At 43.8% G+C, this 21,344-nt stretch overlaps 1 pseudogene; it reads right to left on the minus strand.

Moving 5' to 3' along the window:
* Positions 1 to 19,658, minus strand: part of LOC115290726 — a 39,981-nt pseudogene extending 20,323 nt beyond the window's left edge.
* Between the last annotated feature and the right edge of the window lie 1,686 nt (positions 19,659 to 21,344).

Consider the following 21,344-nt stretch of genomic DNA (forward strand, 5'->3'; position numbering starts at 1 on the left):
GTTCCCTTTGTACACATGACTTCAGGAAGAACTATTCCATCTCCTCCATTTCTTCTTATTTCAGTAAATGTTACAGAATACCCTTCCTAGACAGAAAAGAAATGTAGAAACCCCCAGAGTGGCCACTGTCTCAGCTTTTGCTGGAAATACCTTTCAAAATTAGCTGTCCCTATCTGCAGAGATGTATTGCACGTAATCTCAGTTCGTCCCTTTACCTACTACTCCATTTTTGGTAAAGTAGACATTGTGTTCGATAGTTCTGAACTTGCTCTGTGCTGATAGCAATGACTTCTGGATCAGCTAAGTATACTGGAATATATGTCAGCACCCCTGGTGTTAATAATGTAGTCTGTGAAAACCAGTCTAAAATAGTGTTGAGGTATTGTGCAATCCACCTGTTCATTACTATTCCACCATCTGTGGATCCTAGTGAAAAATGGGTCTAATTCAAAGAGTTATCTTCGAACATATTTTCTTTGGCTCTAGAGACCAAATGAATTGGCAATAAGCAGTGGTGGGGCAGCTTCTGTCAATTCACAGTGGGAGTCAGGGAAGAACCCCCCCAACTCCCTCCTACGGCTCTTCCCAGCAGACTTCAAACACATCTTTTCATCAAAAAGAGAGCCCTCCAGGCTCCTAATCACCAACCCAGTGGGATCTTATGTGGCTGGGAATTTCATAAAGCAAAATTCCCCAGGGAATTTCAACAGAGGTGCTCATGAAGCCAAAACCCCATTAGCTCTTTGGCCCAACACAAAAGCCAAGCTGCAGACTAGCTTCCCACACTCTGTGCTCCCAGTCACTTCTTGTTCTCCTCAGTGTCAGTTCTTCTCCATTGCAGGGTAACTCCTGGAAGTGTTGAGAGAGTGACTCCTGGAAGTGTTGAATAGATGGAGGTGGGGATGGGGAGAAAACGTCATCACACCCATCATCATCATCATCATGCCATACATTTCTCTAGTGCTCCATGGTTGCCAATTACGGTCATGAACATGGTACTCTTGATCCTCCTACTGACCTTGTAAGGTAGGGAATGTATGAGATCTTTAAACCTGTTTTATGTGTAAGCAGAATAAATTTCATTGAGGCTAAGAGCCTTGTCCAGTGTCCTGCACTTGGCAGAGTTAGAACCAAAGTGCCAGTCTTAGCCCTCTACTCCAGTGCCTTGTCCTCTTCTCCATGTGACCTCAGTATCGGCTTACCCCTGCAGACAGTCTTTGGCTGACTTTCTTAACTGGCAGACCCAGCTTGCTTGTGTGGAAGAGAGGTATTCCTGTCTTTGGGATGTGGGTGGACCCAGGGTGACAAAGGACAGCAATCTCTTCCTGAGTCCTTTTACATTATGCCATAAAATTGTTGTCCTTTTCCTGTGTGCACAATGACATGAAAAATGTTGCACTCCACTATCTTAAAGGAAGGTTTAAATGTTTTGTCTTTCGACTGACCTTAATATCTGAAAGTCAATTGATAAGCCCTGGTCCTGAAAAGTCAGATCCATCAGTCAGAAATAGAAAATAAAACATTTAATTTACTATTTTTCAGTGAATTTTAAAAATCAACAACATTTCCTCCAATAAGCCTCCCATAACTTGCATTGTGGGTTGAAGTGCTTTGAATACTTCTTTTTAAAAGCTTTAAGGTCCTTTGCCATGGAAAAACTTCTCGTTCCTTTTCCCTTTCTCCTCCGGCAGAGTAATTAATCTTCATCTCTCCCATCCTCTGGTATATTTAGGCCAGGTTCCCTGACCTACAGTCTACTTCATGGTATTTAGTTCTGAAACAGAATGAAGTATTCCCATTGCATGGGGTAATTTCTTTGTTTAAACTTCAAGTTGGATTAGCTCATGTCATTACTCTCACTTGGGCTATTATGAAAATTTTTCTTCTCTCCATGGGTTTTGTTTTTATTAAGTTTTCATTTCTGCTCCTCTTGGTTCAGGTCCAAAAGTCAATTAATGGAAACATGGCCTCAGGCAAAATTAAGATGTTCATTTTTAATACATATTGATTCCTTCTATCTTTTCCTAATCTAGCCTCTTCCCTTACCACCCTTTCTAGCATACCTTGGGAACCAGCACCCAGTATACATTTTCAATCCTCCCTCAGTTAACTCTCATACTGGAAAGTCAATTCACACTAAAGTATATGAATACTACTTCATCAGTACTTGGTTTACTATTTGCAAAGCCATTTCTCATGTGTATATAAGGTTCTGGACATAAGGGTGTCTATTAGCAGAGAGATGTTTTTGTTTCGGTCTGTCCCAGAACAGCATGAGGAATCATTCAAAGATGTATGGGAAGAACATTGTATTGTGAACCTTTTCATTTAAGTGACAGAGAACCAACCCAACCAGCTTAAACAAAAAGATAATTTTTTTTTAAATGTAACTGAAAAGTCTATGGGTATACTTGAGTCATGGCTGGGTTCAAAGCCTCAGACAATATCAGAGGGACCCAATCTCTCTCCAATTCTTTGCTCTGCTTTCTTCTTTTTTTTTCCCACATAGATTCTCTATTCCTTGTGGGCCACTGGCTGCCAGCAACTTCAACTTATATCCTCATGGCTACAAGTCCAGAAGTGAAGAGTCAGAATATCATCCAGTTGCTTGAAGACTAGTCTAGAATTAATTTTTATTGGCTTTGTTTGTTTCTTGTCTACATTTTTGAGCCAATCCTTTGACCAATGAGAGGTCATATTCTGAGTGGGCAGGTCTGGGTCACATGTCCACCCCAAGGTCATAGACTGATTGTATATCAACTAAAAGTTAGGCAAGGAGGATTCCCTAAAGCACAATCAGGGTACAAAACACTATCCTGCACAGTTGTGCAGTGCAGTTGGTAATGAAAACATTTCGATAGTTAGTCTAAGAAGAGTGTGGACAGACAAGTCACTCACCTTGAAGTGGGAGAAAACAAAGGTGTTTGGCAGACCTACCACTTACTAATGTTCTGATGCCCACAAAGGGCTTCTGACTCAACCTCTGGAGAACTGGTTCTAAGATTGTGGCTGGGAAAGCAATTGTAGGGAAGCAGAGGGAAGAGAAAAGGGGGCTTATAATTTCAGGGCCCTGGTAGAAGGACTAGAGCATAAGGATGCCATGACTGGGATCTAGTTAATGAACCATGAGACTGGTTGACAAAGACCTCTCCCATCTCAGGAAGAACTAAACCAAGACTGTAGGAGTGAGGAGGTCAACAAATATGATGACAGAAACTATAATAAAAGCACAGAAGAATGCCACACATTAAGCCAAAGGGAAGTTGAGAGATAGATGAATGTTTAAAGAAGGTCACAGGAAGACAGCAAAGAGCATGTGACACACACTGGAATGACAGGCAGAAAGCAAGCATGGCCAGTACTGGCTGTCAGAGTAGCAGGCTGAGCCAATGCTAAAGCACAGCAGTTAATGGTGTGTATTTCCAGATCCAGTCACACCTTGTCTCAGATTCTCATACTTCCTGGCTGCGTAAATTTGGGCATATTTCACCCTCCTAAGTGGGATAGTGATGTCTTGCCTCCCTCCTTGGGTTGTGAGAGGATTGAGTAAGATCTCATATGTAAAATGCTCAATGCACAATGCTCAATAAATAGTTAAGTGGTGGGAACTACATGTTAATATCTCTGAAGCCATCATTTTAAGTTATAAGAGGTCATTTTGGATAGAAAATGCCTGGAATTCTGGAAAGAATTACTTGAGTGGTCCCTTTTGGGGTTTGCGGTTTTCAGGCAAGTATTGACCTATTGGAAGACATTTTTGATTTGGGGGTTAGATCCTGTTGTTACATGTTGTCAGGCTGTGCTCTTCCCTCCTTATCCTCATACTTGTGTGCTGACGTAAGTTTACACAAGGAGAAGGGTTTCTTCTGGAGGAGGAAGGATTTGCAATTCAGATTTGTTAAATGGTCTGGTGGTCAGAGTTGGCCATAAGTGGGACCATATGGCAGGGAAGGAGTACTGAGTAAGAGGGAAGAAGCACGCAGACCAGTGATTCCCAACTCGACACCAGGATCCACCAGCCCAATGCAAATGACATGTCTTAGAACATGTGTGTGTGTGTGTGTGTGTGTGTGTGTGTGTGTGCACCCACAGGCATGTATGTGTGTATTGAAAGAACCTAACCATAGGAGCCAGAGCACTCCAGACTTAGACAGTTTTCTTCTGAGCACCTGGGACCTAGCCTAGCATAGAAAGAAGAATAATCTTCCCTTACATCTCAAGGAAGCAGCCACAAATTGGGCTGGAGTTGGCAAAATGAGGGGTACAGACAGCCCCTGTTTTGATATGACTATAAAACATGTCAAAGAGGAGGCAGCTCTGTCTCTATGTTCATGTTACTCTCCTGCCTTTAGCAGTGAGGTCAGATTTAACATTTCCTTAAAAGGGGAACATACTGGACCAACCCACCCAAAGGCAGATTTGGGGGTCATTACCCAAAGACATTTAATAGACATAGGATGAAAGTCTTTTATGAGCTCCAACTGCAGTGGTGACATATTAATAATCCTTCTTAGTCATGAAAGCAGTTATGTCACCAGTGACAGTAATTAACATTCCAGGTGCTTGTGCTGGCACTGTTACTGCTAACTAATTTCAGCCACTGAGGCTTCTGCTAATTAGAAGAGAATGGCTTCCAACTTTCCATTGCTTCTTTGACCTGTTTGTGCCACATGAAAGAAATGGTGGGGAGGAATAAAAGCTGAAATCTTTATCCTACAGTGATATTTAGAAACCTCTGGGAAGAACAGAGATTAAAAAAAATGCTTGGTGGTGGTCCAAGAATCTTCCTCTTGGAAATATATAACAATAAGTCTGGAGGGTTCTCCACTGTCCTTTACTCCCAGAGGTAGATAAGTGATGACCAGGAATTAAGTGGCAAAGAGAATGAGGCTAAACTTGCCCTTTATCCCCTGACCAGTTTCATCTAACCCCCAGTCCACAAGTTCTCTCAGATGTTGTAAGCCTAGAGGCTGGAGGAAAGCTGGAAGCCAAGAGCAGAAGATTATAGAGTAAGACAGGCAAATATTCTGAATCAGTGATTCTCAAACTTGGCTGCACATTGGAGGCACCTACAGAGCCTTAAACATACTGATGCCTGAGTCATAATCCCCCAAATTCTGATTTCAATGGTATGTGGTATGGTCTGGACATCAGGATTTTATAAAGCTTCTTGGGGGATGCAACCAAGGTTGAGAAGTTGTTGAATCTTAAGTTGCTTGTAGCTAATTCAGCTTCGAAGAAAGATGGGGGAAATGAATTTGTGGTCACATCTTAGTTTGCAAGACTCCTTAATAGTCTTGTTTCTTAATCCTGACTGAAAATCAGAATCATCTAGGGAGCATTTAAAACATCCCATGCCAGGGCCCCACTGGAGTCGAATTAACTCAGGCCTGAGAGTGGCCTATGAGCAGTGGTGTTTTTAAACATTGATTCTTCTTTGAAGCAAGGTTCAGAGCTAGTGCTCAGGCATGCTTCTCAAGCCCGTTAGTGTACATAGGAATCATCTGGTGAAACTGCTCAAAATATATATTCTTGCATCATATTCCCTGAGGATGGGCCGGAGAATCTTATTTTTGGCAGACCCCAGGTCATTTCAATAAGGATGGTTGTTAAGACCACTCTTGTCTACCTTTCTGATTGCTTTCTTGTCATGACAAAAATGTACTTTGCTCAATAAAAATACAACTCTGCCATCTGGTCACTGATGGTTCTAATTGAAAGGTCAGGGAGGAAAAGCAGTACCATATTCCTAGGGGGGATTTGGAAATGTTTAGACTTCTCTTCTAATGATCATGATTGGAGATGCAACAGACACTTGGGGATGCCAAACAGTCAGTCCTGAAACAAAGAAATGCCCTGCCCAAAATATCAGCATGGCTCCCAGTGTGAGACACTGGCAGGTGGGAAGGTTTGGATTGTATGTGATCTGGAGTATCAAGGTATAGACTTTAGCATACAGTTTGAAGGAAAGGTCTGGAAGTTCAGAAAACCAAAATATATAATAAAGCTTCTTTCCCAGCTCTCTATATTTTTCTCTTGTCCTTATCTCTCTAAGGGGGCAAATCGAACCCCCCACCCCCCAACTCTTTCCAACTTTTCACCCTGGCCCCAATCTCTATTAGGGACTCATAGATGGGCCCTACAGTCTTATATTTATTTCTGGTGAAGTCCCAACAAAGGTCATCCTTCCACTGGCTCCTAGACTCCATTACTCCTAGAGAGGTGACCTTGAGTGAATCACTTTATCAAGCAGGACCTAGAATGTCCACCTATAAAACTGGTAGGTAGACCTGGGTGGTTTATACAGCCCATTTTATTTCTGACATTCTGTGATTCCATTCCAGGTTAAGAATTCTTAGTCTTAGTAGAGAACTGTCCCAAGATACCATTCCTGTTTGTTCAGTTTATTCCTGAAATATCTTTCCTGGAGCTAAACTTTCAGAATACAATGGGAGATCAGGATTAAACGAAATCATCATGAAAGAAGGAGTACATTTATTTGAATGCCTCCTCTCAACCTAATAACTATCACATGGACCTTGCTTGGGAGCAGAGTTTGAGTCAGTGACATATATTCACTTTTGTTTTTCCATTTAGCAGCATTATATATGTACTCTTTGTTCTAGATCAAGGTTTCTAAGGACATTTTGGAGCCTGATAACATTTGTTTGGGAGGCTGTTCTGTGCATTGGTAGGATGTTTAGCAGTACCCCTGGCCTCTAGTCACTAGGTGTTAGTAGCACTACCCACCCACTTGTGACAACTAAAAATGTCTCCAGACATTGACAAATATCCCCTGGGGAGAAAAAAAACACCTCTCAGTTGAGAAGCACTGGCCTAGATGTTGGGGTTGCAATGAATAAGATCCATTCGCTGCTCTCAAATATCATACAGTCAAGAACTGAGGAAAGACTCGTTGACACTGAGCAATGATACCTTCTGGGAATGTTGTGATAGAGGCATACAGAGTACTTAGGGAGGAGAAAGCTCTTCAGCCAAGGGACAGTCTCCTGGGCTGAGTCTTCATTGACCCATAGCAGTTGGCCAACGGAGGCACAGAGGCAGCCCTGGAGCACAGGTGACAGTAGAAGCAGAGTCAGAGAAAGAGCTTGGTGTCGATAAGGGACATCTTGGTCATCTGAAGGGCAGCAAAAGGGTTACAGGTGGCACTGAAGGGGCAGGCAGGGCTGTGTAGGCCTCCTCAGACATTCTTTTCTAGGAACCATGGGGGCAGCAGGAGGTCTGAGGTGAGGGAGAAACATGGTCAGATTTGCATTGTAAATAGGTACACTGCGCCACCTTGAAATGATGGGATTGTCGCGGACGGATTTGGAGGCTGTTGAGTAGGTAATCCAAACCAGAGAAGAAGGGGGCCAGAGCCCAGGCAGTGGTTGGGGGGGTGGTAAGGGGCTGGAGGGGAGGGAGGGGCAGGGCTCTCAGGGGCTGCCACTAACCTACTTAACCAGGCAAGCTTTGGACCACTTTATAATATGTCCAGAAAGACCATCCTTCCTCAGTTTACAAGTCTATGGAAATGAGTGGTGTTTTGCTGATATCAAACTGTTCTCAGTAAATGAGTATGCCTTCAAGTTTCCACATGTTCCTCAGCACATCCAAACTGTAGCAGGCCCCCCTGGGGAATTTCTGGAACCAGAAGGGCTTCAACCATGACCAGCTGCCATACTTTCAGCCCAGTAGAAGTTGAAAGATAGATGCATGTATAAAGAAGATCACAGGAAGAAAGCAAAGGGCACGTGGTCCATACTGGAATGGTAGGCAGTTTGGCACAAAGGTGTGGAAGCTCCTGGGAAGTGGACTGTTCTCCCAGAGCCCCCAAAATCATTCCATGTTGGTAACTAGATTGTGCCACAAGTTAGTTTTAAGTTCAAGACAGCACAAACTTTTCCTCAGCTTGAGTAATGTTCCCAAGAGGGAAGCAGGAGTGACAAAAGAAATAGTCTCCAGGGAGAGAACAGCCAAGCCTCAGAAACTGGCTGATGGGAGGGTATTTTGACATGCAGAGCTGACCCCGGGCAAACCCAAGAATTAGACAAGCTCTGTCTCTCTCTATTCTGTTCCCATGCCATCCCCAGGCTTCCCAGGCCTCCTCACTTAGGCTGTTATGCTGCACCATGCCGCATGACACTCTGGTTCTAGATCTTTCCTTCAACCCTCCACCCCATGCGAACTCAGCTCCTCTGTGACTTATGCTAGTGAGATCTGCTCTCTGATTATGAGTAGAGTAGTTCAAGAGATATTAAATAACAGCAGAGGCCCTCTGTATTCTGTGCCTGAGAGGTTTTCTTCTGGTTGGCTAACCCATACCATCTCTGTAAGGGTACAGATTTCCTGTAGTGAAATTGGGTCAGTGAGAAGAGGATGGAAGGGGTTTGAACTGATCACACTTATTTCTAATGATGGGCAAGAAGCAAGTTCGCTATCTCATCAAATGTGTCTTCAGTGATAGTTTGTTTTGGCACATGTAGTCTACTTTAAATATCTGTGCCTTGCTTTAAAACAACAGGGGAACTAGTCAGTGAATGCTTTTGACTCTACCACATCCTCTTTGTGTCCACAAGAGAATACTTTGGGTTCAAAACCGGGGACTAACAAGGAATCTTATTTACCTTTTACCTCATCCCTCTGGCCAACTGAATTTTAGTGTAAATAGCTCAGAGGTGATGGCCAGCTCCAGGTCAGGTTCAGGGCATGGTGAATTTCTGCCCAAAGTACGTTAAATTTTGTTGGTAACTTTAATTTTTATTTTTTAAAATGTATTTTTAGTGTTTATGTATTTGAGTTAGAGAGAGTGAGAGAGCGAGAGAGCACATGCAAGCAAGGGAGGGGCAGAGAGAGAGGAGACAGAGAATCCCCAGCTGGCTCCAAACTGTTAGCTCAGAGCCCAGTGTGGGGCTCAGACTCATGAACTGTGAGATCATGACCTGAGCTGAAATCCAGAGTCGGGTGCTTAACCGGCAGAGACACCCAGGTGCCCTGCCCAAAGAAACATTCAACAGCAACAACAACAATAACAACAACAACCACAACAATAACAACATTGCACTATACCTTCCCCCTCATCTATCATTTTCTTTTCCTTTTTAAATTATTTTTTAATATTTTTATTTATTTTTGAAAGAGAGAGAGAGATAGAGTGAATGGAGGGGAGCAGAGAAAGGGAGACACAGAATCTGAAGCAGGCTTCATGCTCTTAGCTGTCGCACAGAGCCTGACGTGGGTCTCGAACTCACAAACCATGAGATCATGACCCCAGGTGAAGTCAGATGGTCAACCGACTGAGCCACCCACGTGCCTCTCGTCTGTTTCATTTTCTGCATCAAGTGGAATGTTTGGGACTCGGCCCTCTCCTGAATTGCATGACCACCCGACTTGGCCAAAGTCACAGCCAGAGTTTCTCTTTTACTCACAGTGTTCTTCAGAGATGGACCACTTAGCAAAGCACAGGATGTTATTTTTTTCCAACAAGGGTCACTTCTTAGAAAGGGCTAGTCTTCATAGCAATTATTTCACTTACTTTCACTGCCAATAAAATGGGGTCAGAGGGAGCAGCATTTGGCGGCCTCTCCACCATCCTCTTAGCTTTATTAGAAAAGGCTCTCTTCATTTGCCGCCTTCCTGAAATGTTTCTTTGTATGGCTTCCCCTCCAGAATGACTTTTCTGGTCTGCCCACCATCCTCTGAGAAGACTTACCAAAAGCAAACAAAGTTGGAGTGACCACTCACTCCAGTCCCCGTTCTCAGCCTCTGCTCCACACGCTAGATTTCTCCAGGATCTGGTCCGCCCTTGAGACCACAAAGCTCCAATATCACAACAGGCATGTTTGTCCCGGGGCCTTCTAACCCCTTGCTGGAGCTAATATAATAGAAAGCATTGCCGGATTTTATTGCTTGCATTTGGCTTGGTCAGTGCAATTCTTCTCTGCCAAGGGAAATATCAGCAGGGGATAGAGACGAGCAAGAAAACCAAAGGAGCCGAAGTTTACTCCTCACTGAACCTGAGAGCACAACTGCCATCTGTGTCCACATATCCACTTCCAGGAGGCTCGGAAGTCCGTCCCCTTGACTTTAAGTTGGAAATTCCATATGCTTGGCCGAGTTCCCTGTAGCTTCCTTTGTAAGAAGCGCTCGGAAACCTTGCAGCATTTGAAGTTACCCTTTGAATAACCTATGCGCTGCCTCCAACTCCCAGTGTTTTAGGAGGAATTCATTGTAATTAATTCCCTGTTGCCTTTTTTTCTTCCTGCAAAACCTTGCGATGTGGCTGGCTCAGCTCCACTCACTCTATTCCCTTGAGCTCCGTCCCTCGTTCCTGGGGCCAGCTGTTGTCACTGAAGCCTTCATGTCAGCTTGCCTCCTGCTGCTGAACTTTGCTCCACTTGGCTTCATTTTCTTAATACACTTTTATTTGAGATGGAATGAGAGAACTCAGAGGGTAAAAACTGGTCTCCCAAAGCTGTGCCCACTCCTGGAAGATGAACTGGGAAACTGGCTGGTTAGTGAGTTCCTTAGACCTAAAAACAACTTTTATTCCCAAATCATGAAAAGCTGAGCAAAATATGGGATGTCAAGGGGACTGAACTAAGCACAATTATCCCGTTTGCCATTTTCTTCTTGTTTGTAATGACAAAGAAAAACTCTTCCAGTGGGTTCTCTACCTGAACTCCTTCCCGTGGAACTTTGTTCAGAATATGGGTTGGGGGTAAGGAGGCCACAGGGAAAGCCAGATGCACCCCTACATTGAAACACAAGAGGTTTCATGAAGAAGACACTGTGTGCTTTTCTTCCCAATAAGGATCCTATCACATCTTGCCACATAAACCAACAGATTTCACCAATCCTTTGTCTGTCAAACTTCCACCATGTCTTGAGAACCATATGCTTCCTTCCTCAGGAAATGGCAAAAACCTATTGTCAGCCACATGAAGGTGTCACATGGGCTTTCCCTTTGGCAGCCATCTTAGATCTCTGAGTGGCCAGGTTCCTGTGAACTCTTTAGTCTGCTATTGGTGTCTGTGGCTTCCTTCTGGAGAAGGAAGAACTCCATGGAGCTCTCTGTGTTGAAAGCTCTGCTGCTGTCCTGAGGGCATCATCACCCAGAAGCTGAGGGGTATGGTAATATTTTTCATCCCTCTGCTCACTCACAACAATATGTGTTCCCTTCCTCCAAGAGTCAGCCTTCTTCCCTGCAGATGGATCTAGTAGATGGACCTATTAATGTTTGCAGGTCTGCTACCCACCTAATAGCATGCATTGCTCTTAGCAGCTTCTTAGTAAGTGGCTTTAAATGAAATTCATCAAATGACCACTTTTGGTCCCTGAACAGCCAACACAAAAATATATAGACGCGAGCACGACTTATTCTTATTCTTCATCACTGCCATTGTGGACCCCCCTCGATTTCTTGCTAATATTTCCATGTGCCCAGGACTCCCAGGTAGTTTCCTGTTGGGTCTTTCTTTCCTCTCTCTCTCTCTATTAAATCACCAGAGGACTGCTTCCCACAGAACTGATGTGTTAATGGCTCGTGATGGTTTAATTCTGTTAAAGCAGTGAATTTTGTCTGATGCCTGCATATGAAGAGAGAACTAGGGGAGAGGGTTAGGCTCCACCAGGGGCCACTGGGGAGGTTACTTTATGGCTTTGAAGCAAACAGCTTAGTCCATGATGAGCCGGTGAGGCTCAAACCAAGATCCAGGAGTCCAGGACTTGTTCCAGGTAGCAGAGCAGGGGTCATTCCTTCTTCCTCGGAATGCTGTTTTCATTTGGCTTCAGGGACCACACTTTTTTTTTTTTTAGATTATTTATTTTTGAGAGACAGAGTGTGAACGGGGGGGGGGGGCAGAGAGAGAAAGAGACACAGAATCTGAAGAAGGCTCCAGGCTTTGAGCTAGTGGTTAGCACAGAGCCCGATTTGCGGCTCAAACCCATGAACTGTGAGATCATGACCTGAGCCGAAGCTGGATGCTCAACCGATTGAGCCACCCAGGAGCCCCTGGGGACTGCACTTCTTAATCTTTTTTCCCTCTCTTCTTCTCTCATGTTTCTGTGAGAAATGCTATCATCCTAACAATTTGTATTCATTTCCTAGGTCTGTCATAACAAATTACTGCAGCTTACATCAACAAAATTTCTGGAGACCAGAAGTACAAAGTCAAGGGGCCAGCAGGGTTCGTTTCTTCTGGAGGCTCTGAGGAAGAATCTATTCCACACCTCTCTCCTAGCTTCTGGTGGCTGCTGACAATCCTTGCCGTTCCTTGTCTTGGGCCTACATAACTCAATCTGTACTTTTTGTGGGTTTAGAGGAGGTGCCTTACACCTTTTCATTGTGGGAACGCTCTCTTTTAAAGGTTAGCATGAGTCTAGACTTCAGGGACCATGACATCCTGCTCTGCATCCCAGGTACCTCCAGCAAGGTCCTTTGGCTGCCCTCAATAAATGAACATTGATTGATAGGATAAATGTTGGTTGGCTCTGTCTACGTGATGCAGTTCAGCCATGCCAACTTCACAATTGACCCTCAGAAGCCAAAGCCAAAGCTGTTTGAGGCAATGGATACCATCAGCATTCAGAGGGGTGCCGGTGCCAGCTGGTACTGCCTCTTTAGAGTAGATTGTGCACATCTCTTCTAAATGCTGCATTCAGTGACATCACATTAATAGCTCGAAATCAACCATGTTAGGAGTATTTCCAATGTGGAGACTGACAAACTACAAATTAGGGCTTTTTGCCCCTTCCAAGAGCCTGCTGGATTTACCAGCATATCACTGTTACATTGTTAAGTCCAATGGTCAGTTCTCAGCCCTCATTCTACCTGACTTCTAGACATGATGGCACCATTGATCACTCTCTGTTTTGGGGAGCACCATCTTCACTCAGCTTCTAGAAGACCATGCTTCTCAAAATTCTCTGCTCATTCCTTGTCTCTTCTCTGATCTGTTAAAATGGAGTGACCTAGGATTTCAGTAGTGGATCCTTTCTCTCCCCTTCTCAATCTGCATTCACTCTTTGGCTCTTTGGTGGTCTCATTTTTTTCATGTCTCTAAATCCCATCTATACACTGAGGACTTCAAAAGGTATATTACCAGGGTGGGGTTCTCTGATTCTAGCCCTGCACACCCAGGTACCTATGCAATATCTCTTCTTGGAAATTTAATTAGACATCTAACTTAAAATGGGTAGAATTGATAGGGCGCCTGGGTGGCTCAGTTGGTTGAGCGTCCGACTTCAGCTCAGGTCATGATCTCACTGTTCATGGGTTTGAGCCCCGTGTTGGGCTCTGTGCTGACAGCTCAGAACCTGGAGCCTGCTTCAGATTCTGTGTTCCCTCTCTCCCTCTGCCCCTCCCCTGCTCATGATTTGTCTCTCTCTCTCAAAAAAAAAAAAATAGATATTAAAAATTTTTTTTAAATGGGTAGAATTGAAACCCTGATATTCTCTCTGATACCTGTTTCATCTACAGTTCTTTTTTTTTTTCCCCCATCTCATCATCATCATCCTTGCAACTTCTCAAGCCAAAAACCTTGGAGTCGTGTTTGACTTCACTATTTCTTTCCCAACCTCACATCTAATGCAGCTGCGAATCTTGTTGGCTCTGCCTTCAGAATGTATCTGAGTTCTGGTCACTTTTCATAACTGACCTTAACCATCCTTCAAGTCTAGATTTTTGCAACATTCTTCTGAGCGCACTCATATTTCAACCAAGGCTACTGACAGTTTCTCAGATTGCAAGCTCTGATCATTACAATGGTTTAGAAGTCCCCACTGAGCTGAACTTTCTTACTTGTCTAACCTCGTCTCCTACTTACTCCATTCTAGGCACATGAGCCCCATTGTGGTTTGGACATGTCAAGTGTATTATCACGCTGGGTACTGTCTATTCCTTCTGCTTTCCCCCCAGGAGTTGCTTAACCTGCTTCCTCACACCTCTTTTATGTGCTCAAATGTCATCTAAATCTTAGGTCTACCTTCATCATGCTTTTTTGAAAAAACAAAACAAAAAACAACAGTAACAACAACAACAAAACAATTCCACCCTGGACGCTTCCTATCTCCTATCCCTTGCTTTATTTTTTCCATAATAGTTATCACCTTCTAACATACTGTATCATTTACTTATTTTGTTTCCTTTATGTCTTCTTCACTCCTCTTGAATGTAAACTCCATTAGCACAGGGATTTTTGTGTTTTTTGTTCACTGTTTATCTCCAAGGCTTACAGCAGTCCTGTCATATAGTACAGTTGATTCTCATTACTTATGTTAGTTATGGTCCATAAAGTCTTGGCAAACACTGAATTAGCAGGTACAAAACAATTGCTCTTAGGAGAAATACAAAATTAGGTTCCTGAGAGCCTCTGGTCTCAATATTTTTGTCAAATGCTCAATACATATCCTTGTTTTATGTGTGTAAAAGACGCATATTAAAGACACCTTATTTAGCATAGATCATCGATTCATCAGTATTGAGCTCACAGCCAACAGCATTATAACTCATGCCTGAATAAAGCTATTTGACACATGTATTTTCAGTGTAAGGCACATCACAGCCTTATTGTGCTTAGGACCACTTAACAGTGCTTCATCTTGGAGAAATGTGAAAGACAGCACTACATTGACCACGAATGGACACTTGTACACATTGTGGGAGAATGCAAACACTAAAGGAGGCAAAGCATTGTCTGGTGTGACCCCAGCTGTTAATGAGCACAGGGGGCAACTCAAATTTCCTGTTGCTCTGCACATGCCTGTAGATGACTGTGAAAGCATTGTGAATATTGATTTAGGGGTTACAAATAAATTTTAGTGAGTAGGCAAATTTGCAAATGTAGAACCCATGAATAATGAGGCTCAGCTGTATATGCTCAACATGTATGCATTAAGAGTATAAACTTGACCCTTTGATACCAGCAGACCTGTGGCCTCTGGAAATCTTGGGGTTCAAGATCTGTAGGGTATCTACCTGGTGCACGGGTCAGATCTAAGGCCATCTACCCTAGAGCTGCAAGTCTTTTCTCTTATTTCCTCTAGCCTGGTTTGGAAAATCCACCAAGGGATTTAGTCTTTTCGGATGCAAAATTTTCTCCCTATGTTGAACATGTGTTATACATAATTAGGACTGGGAACACAGAAAGGTAGGATGAGCTAAGGAAGGGAGAAGAACAGGTAGCACATCTTCGTCTGTACTTTAATGTGTGATGGGTGGCAGATGGTATTTTCCAAATATGACCAATGTCTCCCATCTCACATTCTCTTCCACAGGGTGACCTTGTCCCTTACTCCTCAAGGGAGTCCACTTTCCTTTCCTTTGAATTTGAGTACGCTTGTGATTGTTTAAACAGTAGAGTAGGGTGAAAGTGACAGTATATTATTTGACCTAGGAAGCTGGATCATAAAACGTGCTATGCCCTTCTCTCTTTGTTTGCTGGAACATTAGCTCTTGGACCTCTGAGGCCATGAGGCTATGAGCAAGTGAAGACATGTAGACAGGCCAGGAAAAAGTATGTAGTTGCCAGTCTGGTCTTTGAGTCCTTTTAGCTTAGGAACCAGACACATGAGCAAAGGAGCTATGTGATGGTTTAAATTCCCAGCTATCAGGTAGCCTCAGCCTCTGAATCTTTCTAGCTGAGGCTCCAGCATTGTGGAGCAGAGATAAGGCACCACTACTGTGTCCTGATTAAGTAAATCTGACCCACAAGATAGCTGAGCATAATAACATGGTTGTCGTCTTAAGCCATCAGGTTGAGGGGGTGGTTTGTTTCAGAGTAAGTGACCAGAACAAATGGTTATTAAATTCACTAGTAGTGCTAAGTCAGACCTTGAGAGAAAGGAAAATAGGACAAGCATTTTTTTTTTAAAGTTTATTTTTCAGAGAGAGAGAGACGGAGCATGAGGAGGGGAGGGGCAGACTGAGAGGGAGACACAGAACTTGAAGCAGGCTCCAGGCTCTGTGCTGTTAGCACAAAGCCCAACACAGGGCTCTAACTCACAAATCATGAGATTGCCACCTGAGCCGAAGTTGGAGGCTTATGCAGCTGAGCCACCCAGGCGCCCCAGGACAAGCATATTTTGATTGAGGAGCTAGCTTGGGGAACTAGTGAGGGAGATACAGAATCTGAAATAGGCTCCAGGCTCTGAGCTGCCGGCACAGAGCCTGATGTAACTCATGAACTGTGAGATCATGACCTGAGCTGAAGTTGGTGCTAAACCAACTGAGCCACCTCGGCACCCTGCAAAGCAGTCGTTTTTTAAACTACATCTTTTAATCTGTTCTATGTCTTGGGAACTGCTGAACTTCCTGACTAGTCCAACTCCTGGGTCTCTCCTAGGTGGGCCATAGAAATGGAAAGTGAAAAATTGAGGGCAACCATTTGCTCGCCTTAAGCCTTTCTTGGAAGTGGGGCTGGGTATCTAATCTATAACAAAGTAGATGATGTTCTATCATATTTAGTAATGACCCAGGAAACTATGAAAATATGGCTTCTCTAAGTTGTTCAATCTGCTTATCCAGTTTTTAATGATTCTGAATTCACGTAGCTTGTGTCCACTTGCTCTGCATACTATGGTTAGAAAATCACAGATCAGGGGGAAGAATGGGAGATGAAGCTCAAATACACTTAACAACTATTTATTGTTCAATTTGTCTACTTTGCAACTTAAAAGCCAATTTTTGTTGTTGTCTTCTTGAAAAAGAAGACCCAATTCAGGGACTTTTGGATGACTAGACCTTTCATTCATCAATTCCATTACTAACAAAGATGACAAACTGTCTGTGTTGCATTTTATCTGCTGAATTTCAGTCTGCATGACTATAGTCCTGTGTGGGCAGCCTTCAAGAAAACAGCCCGGCTGCGCTGGTGACATCACCCTTCATCGATCAACTTTCTCCCATAAACAATCTCACGGCTCTGAGAGACGGCTGTGGAAGGACAAAGACTTTCTGGGAAACTCCCAGGAGAGCAATTCTAGCTGAGAAAAACACAGGCCAAAGCCCCCGGCACTGGTTCTGGGTCAATGTTGGGGGTTTGCGTCAGAGACAAGGGCCTGCACAGATCGGGGAGGACTTGCTGGTCATGCAGGACCTCCAAAAAGCCAAGGCCAGCCATGGCTACCCAGGGGAGCCCAGGGTCCTTTTGGCATCATTTCCTGCTTCAGTTTAGACCTATGTACAGACCCACTGGGTCAGCTCTTCATCTGATAGATAGGCCCTTCTAATTACAGGGCAGGAAGTAATTAGAAGCCTGTCCAGGCTCATATCTCTGTAGTTGAGTCCACTTTAGGGAAGTAAGTGGGGAAATTTTTACTCTTTTGGTCATTTGCCTTGATGACATTATTATTAGGCCAAAGGCCTTCTAATATATGCAGATATATCAGATATATCACTTTTAATTGTTTTCTTTTTCAATTCTCTTTTCTATAACTTTTAATGATGTCTTGGGTACAAAGCAGGATGGCCCACTCGGTAGTACCAAATGTGGGCAGGAGATGAGGTTTGGGATCCAGCACAAGGCTGACATCACTGTGGCAGCTGGGGTTGGCTCTGTTTGTGTAGCAGACAGGAGGCAGTGGGGTTCCCATCAGCTGACACTGGGAAAGTGTTTCAGAGGTGGCACAGGCTGCTGCTAGGCTGGGAGAGGGACGGCGGAGGAGGAGAGACTCCCGCAAGGCAAGGCAGAAAGGTCTCGAGCCACCAGACTGAGGATCAGGACAGGGCTACCTTTCTGAAAGGGCTTGGGACTAGTTAGGGTTAACAAAGCAGAGCAAAATAATAGGCACTAAAGCAGATGCTAACATGGGTTTGGGGAGTGGAAGAGAATAACATGACAGTTCATTTAACATGAAATCAAGGTATTTCTTTACCACTCAGACTAGATTATCCCAGGCACAGGGAACAGATGAAGTAGGAATGTTTCTTTGGGTGCCTCCCATGTCTACTTTCAGAGACCCCACTTAGCTCTCTATTACCTTTCATCTCATCCCCTGTCTTCCTCCTCTCTCCCAACTCCCTCCATTCTTGTTTTCCCCCTTCCCTCCCTCCCTGCAAGCCTCCCTCCCTCCCATCCTTCCTTCCTTCCTTCCTTCCTTCCTTCCTTCCTTCCTTCCTTCCTTCCTTCCTTCCTTCTTCAAATATATATTCAGCACCCACTGTGTACCATAAGTATACCAGGAAGTCTTTTCTCTATGGATCTTATATTCTAGTCAAGTGAGCTGTGTTACAAACAAACATGACCATAAAACACATCAAGTGGTTAAAAAAAAAAGTGCTCTGAAGGAAAATAAAGCAGAAGAAGGGTATGAGCAGGGTGGCCAGGAAAGATGTGTCTGCCAGCATGACATTTGAGCAGAGCCCTGGATGAAATGAGAGAGCAAGCCATACAGACGCACAGGAGCATGACCAGGATGGGCAGAGGTCAGGGGTGAGGAGCCTGTTTAGCTGCCTGAGACTCAGCAAGGAGGCCTGAGTGGCTGCAGCCCAGGCTAGCATAGCAGGGAGTGGGGAGAGATGAAGTCAGAGGTAACTAAAGGCCAGATCATGTGGTGACAGCTATCTGTGTCTCACTCAGCTTCAGGAATTTTGTCCTCCCAGGGAAAATTTTCTTAGTGGCTTCTTACATACTGAGGAAGATCAAAACTAAGATGAGTGACTCTGAAGTGTCCTTTCAAGTTTGGAGGAGAAATGTTTGAACAAGGGGCCCCTCTCTTCAAACCCCACCATGGCTATTTGCCTTTTTCAGTTTTGCTCCCCCTTCTTCTCTCTAAAAGTTGTTTCCAGGCTGAGGATGTGGGGGTGGCGGGGGAAGGGGGGACTTCCTGGAGCAGGCACAGAAAACATCAGATTGTGTTCTCTGGCTGCAGACTTCCCACCCAGTGGATATCTCTGGGGAGAGCCGCAAGGCAGGCGGGAGGCGGGTGCCATGCCAACTGTGGCCTGGGCCATATCTTCTGGTGGCCTGAAACTTCTCAGGTAGTTATTCTTCCTAGAACAAGGGCAAGCCTTGGCATTCTTCAAGCCTTAAAAAAAAATGTATTCCCAGAGTTTTTGTAAACTCGTGCCTCCCACTTGCTTTCCGGAAGACTTTTACTTTACATCTGTAGGGTTGAATCACCAAAAGCTTTTCAGCTAAATGTGGATGTTGAAATGAGTTATTGACCATTTTGTTTTTCTACCAAGAACTCAGGAAGGAAGGGGCCAAATGGCATTTAAAAAATGCATTTAACACGTATAAAGAGAGAAAGTTTCTACTTAGAAATAGACAAGTTGATTCAGAATATTTAGTCAAAAAGCGGATGGAGTTCATGCTTTCTTTTCCTTTTCTTTCTTTTAAGGACCAATTACTTGACTGAAAGTTCTTTTTTACTGAGGAATGAATGTCTTTGTGAATGGAAGGATCAATTTATCCAATACAAATGGATATACTAATGGGTATATCCAATACTAATATTAATAGTAAGCCACCTAAGAGATTCTCTCCTTCTCCTGATGTTTTTATGAGATGACAAAAGTGATGCAAGGATCAGGAAAAGAAAACATCATGTGAAGAGCAAGCATAGATTAAAATCCCTCAGATTGATCTAGTTTACTAGTGAGCAAAACCAACTTACCCAAGAATATTCTGTCTGGTGTTCCGGACTGACACATCCATGGCCTTACCTGTCCCAGGATACCTTTCTGCCCCGGACACCCACCCTATCTTTTCTAATTTCTGGATCATCCCTTGCATTTCCTCTCATCTTTAGTTTTTTTTTTTTTAATCCCTAGACCATGTATTACATTCCCACTTCAGAAGCTATAACTTTTTCTGTAGAAATTTTTGATATGAACTCACTTTTGGCTACCAGTCATTGTTTGATACTTGGTCTTAATAATCACCTTCATTGAAGAGGATTACCCTCTTCGATACCATCCCAAATGAGCTCCTACCCTGAAAAACACTGACGTGCTCACACCAAGGCAGAACTATAGCCCAGTTTAGTCAGAGGCTTGACAATGTAGCAGGGAATCTCTTGAAAAGGTAGCTTCCCACGTTAGAAGTGAAGCATTAAAAAGTGGGTAAAGACCTGGGCTTGGTGGTCCCACTGATGACACAGTCATTTGGATTGTGGTCATGGGCTCCTTGAGGCTTACAGGTAAGAAGGACAGAGTGTATCACCAGTCTCAATAGCAGACATGTTTTAATTATGGTTTTTAAGTTTATCATTCTGGGATCAAAATATCAATTTTCATATTCCAATTTCATCTTTGAGGAAGAAACAAAGAATTCTTCTGAGAAACCTAATGGCCAGGGACCACTTATTTAGTTTCCATGCTACTTGATTTGCTTGCTGCTTGACCAGTCCCTTCAAGCATCCTCTTCACTTACGTCATTTCTTAAAAAGGCAGAAACAGATCTAAGCATGATTCTAAAAAAGAACAATGGAAGAGCATTTTTATTTATTTATTCACGTGCCCCACAAATATTTATTGAACACATATACTGTGCTTGATGCTTAACATACAAGAGTGAGTAAAGACAGACATGACTTTTAATTCCATGGAGTCCAGGATTCGGTAGAGGTGTCACCCAGGAAAGTAGTCACAAACACCAGTAGAAAATTAACAACTGTTATAAGCGCTACACATGAGAGGTACCTCGTGCCAACTGAACGGAGAAGAGGGGGTTGGATTTGGGCAAGGGGGTTCAGGCAAGGCTTCCTCCGGAAAAGGACAACTGAGTTCTGGTCTGGAGCAGGAGAAGGTGTTAACCAGATGTTGAGGAGAGGAAGGGGCGCCTCACACAGAAGGAAGAGTGTAGACAAAGAGTAGGGGCGGGATGGAAGCTAACAGGCAGAGACAGGACTGGGATGACAGAGAGGCTTAGGGAAAGGAAGTCATAGTAACATGAGTCAAACGGGAGCCAGTCCATCTTAATAATGTTTATTTTTATTTTTATCCTAAAAAGCAATAAAAAATAATCGAAGCCTTCTTTTAAACTGTGTGTGTGTGTGTGTGTGTGTGTGTGTGTGTGTGTGTGTGTGTGTGCGCGTGCGCGTGCACGTGCACAAATGGACAGGCTAGTGATACCCTAAGATTGGTTCTGGACATACTGGGGTTTTAAAAAAAATTTTTAAAGTGTTTATTTATTTTTGAGAAGAGAGAGAGCACGAATGGGGAAGGGGCAGAGAGAGACACACATACACACAGAATCCGAAGCAGGCTCCGGGCTCTGAGCTGTTAGCACGGAGCTGCACATGGTGCTTGAACCCATGAACTGCTGGATCATGACCTAAACCAAAGTCAGACACTTAACTGATTGAGAGACCCAGGTGTCTCTTTGAGAGACACAGCAGTA

Source organism: Suricata suricatta, chromosome 4 (assembly GCF_006229205.1).
Source record: "Suricata suricatta isolate VVHF042 chromosome 4, meerkat_22Aug2017_6uvM2_HiC, whole genome shotgun sequence".
Lineage (NCBI taxonomy): Eukaryota > Metazoa > Chordata > Mammalia > Carnivora > Herpestidae > Suricata > Suricata suricatta.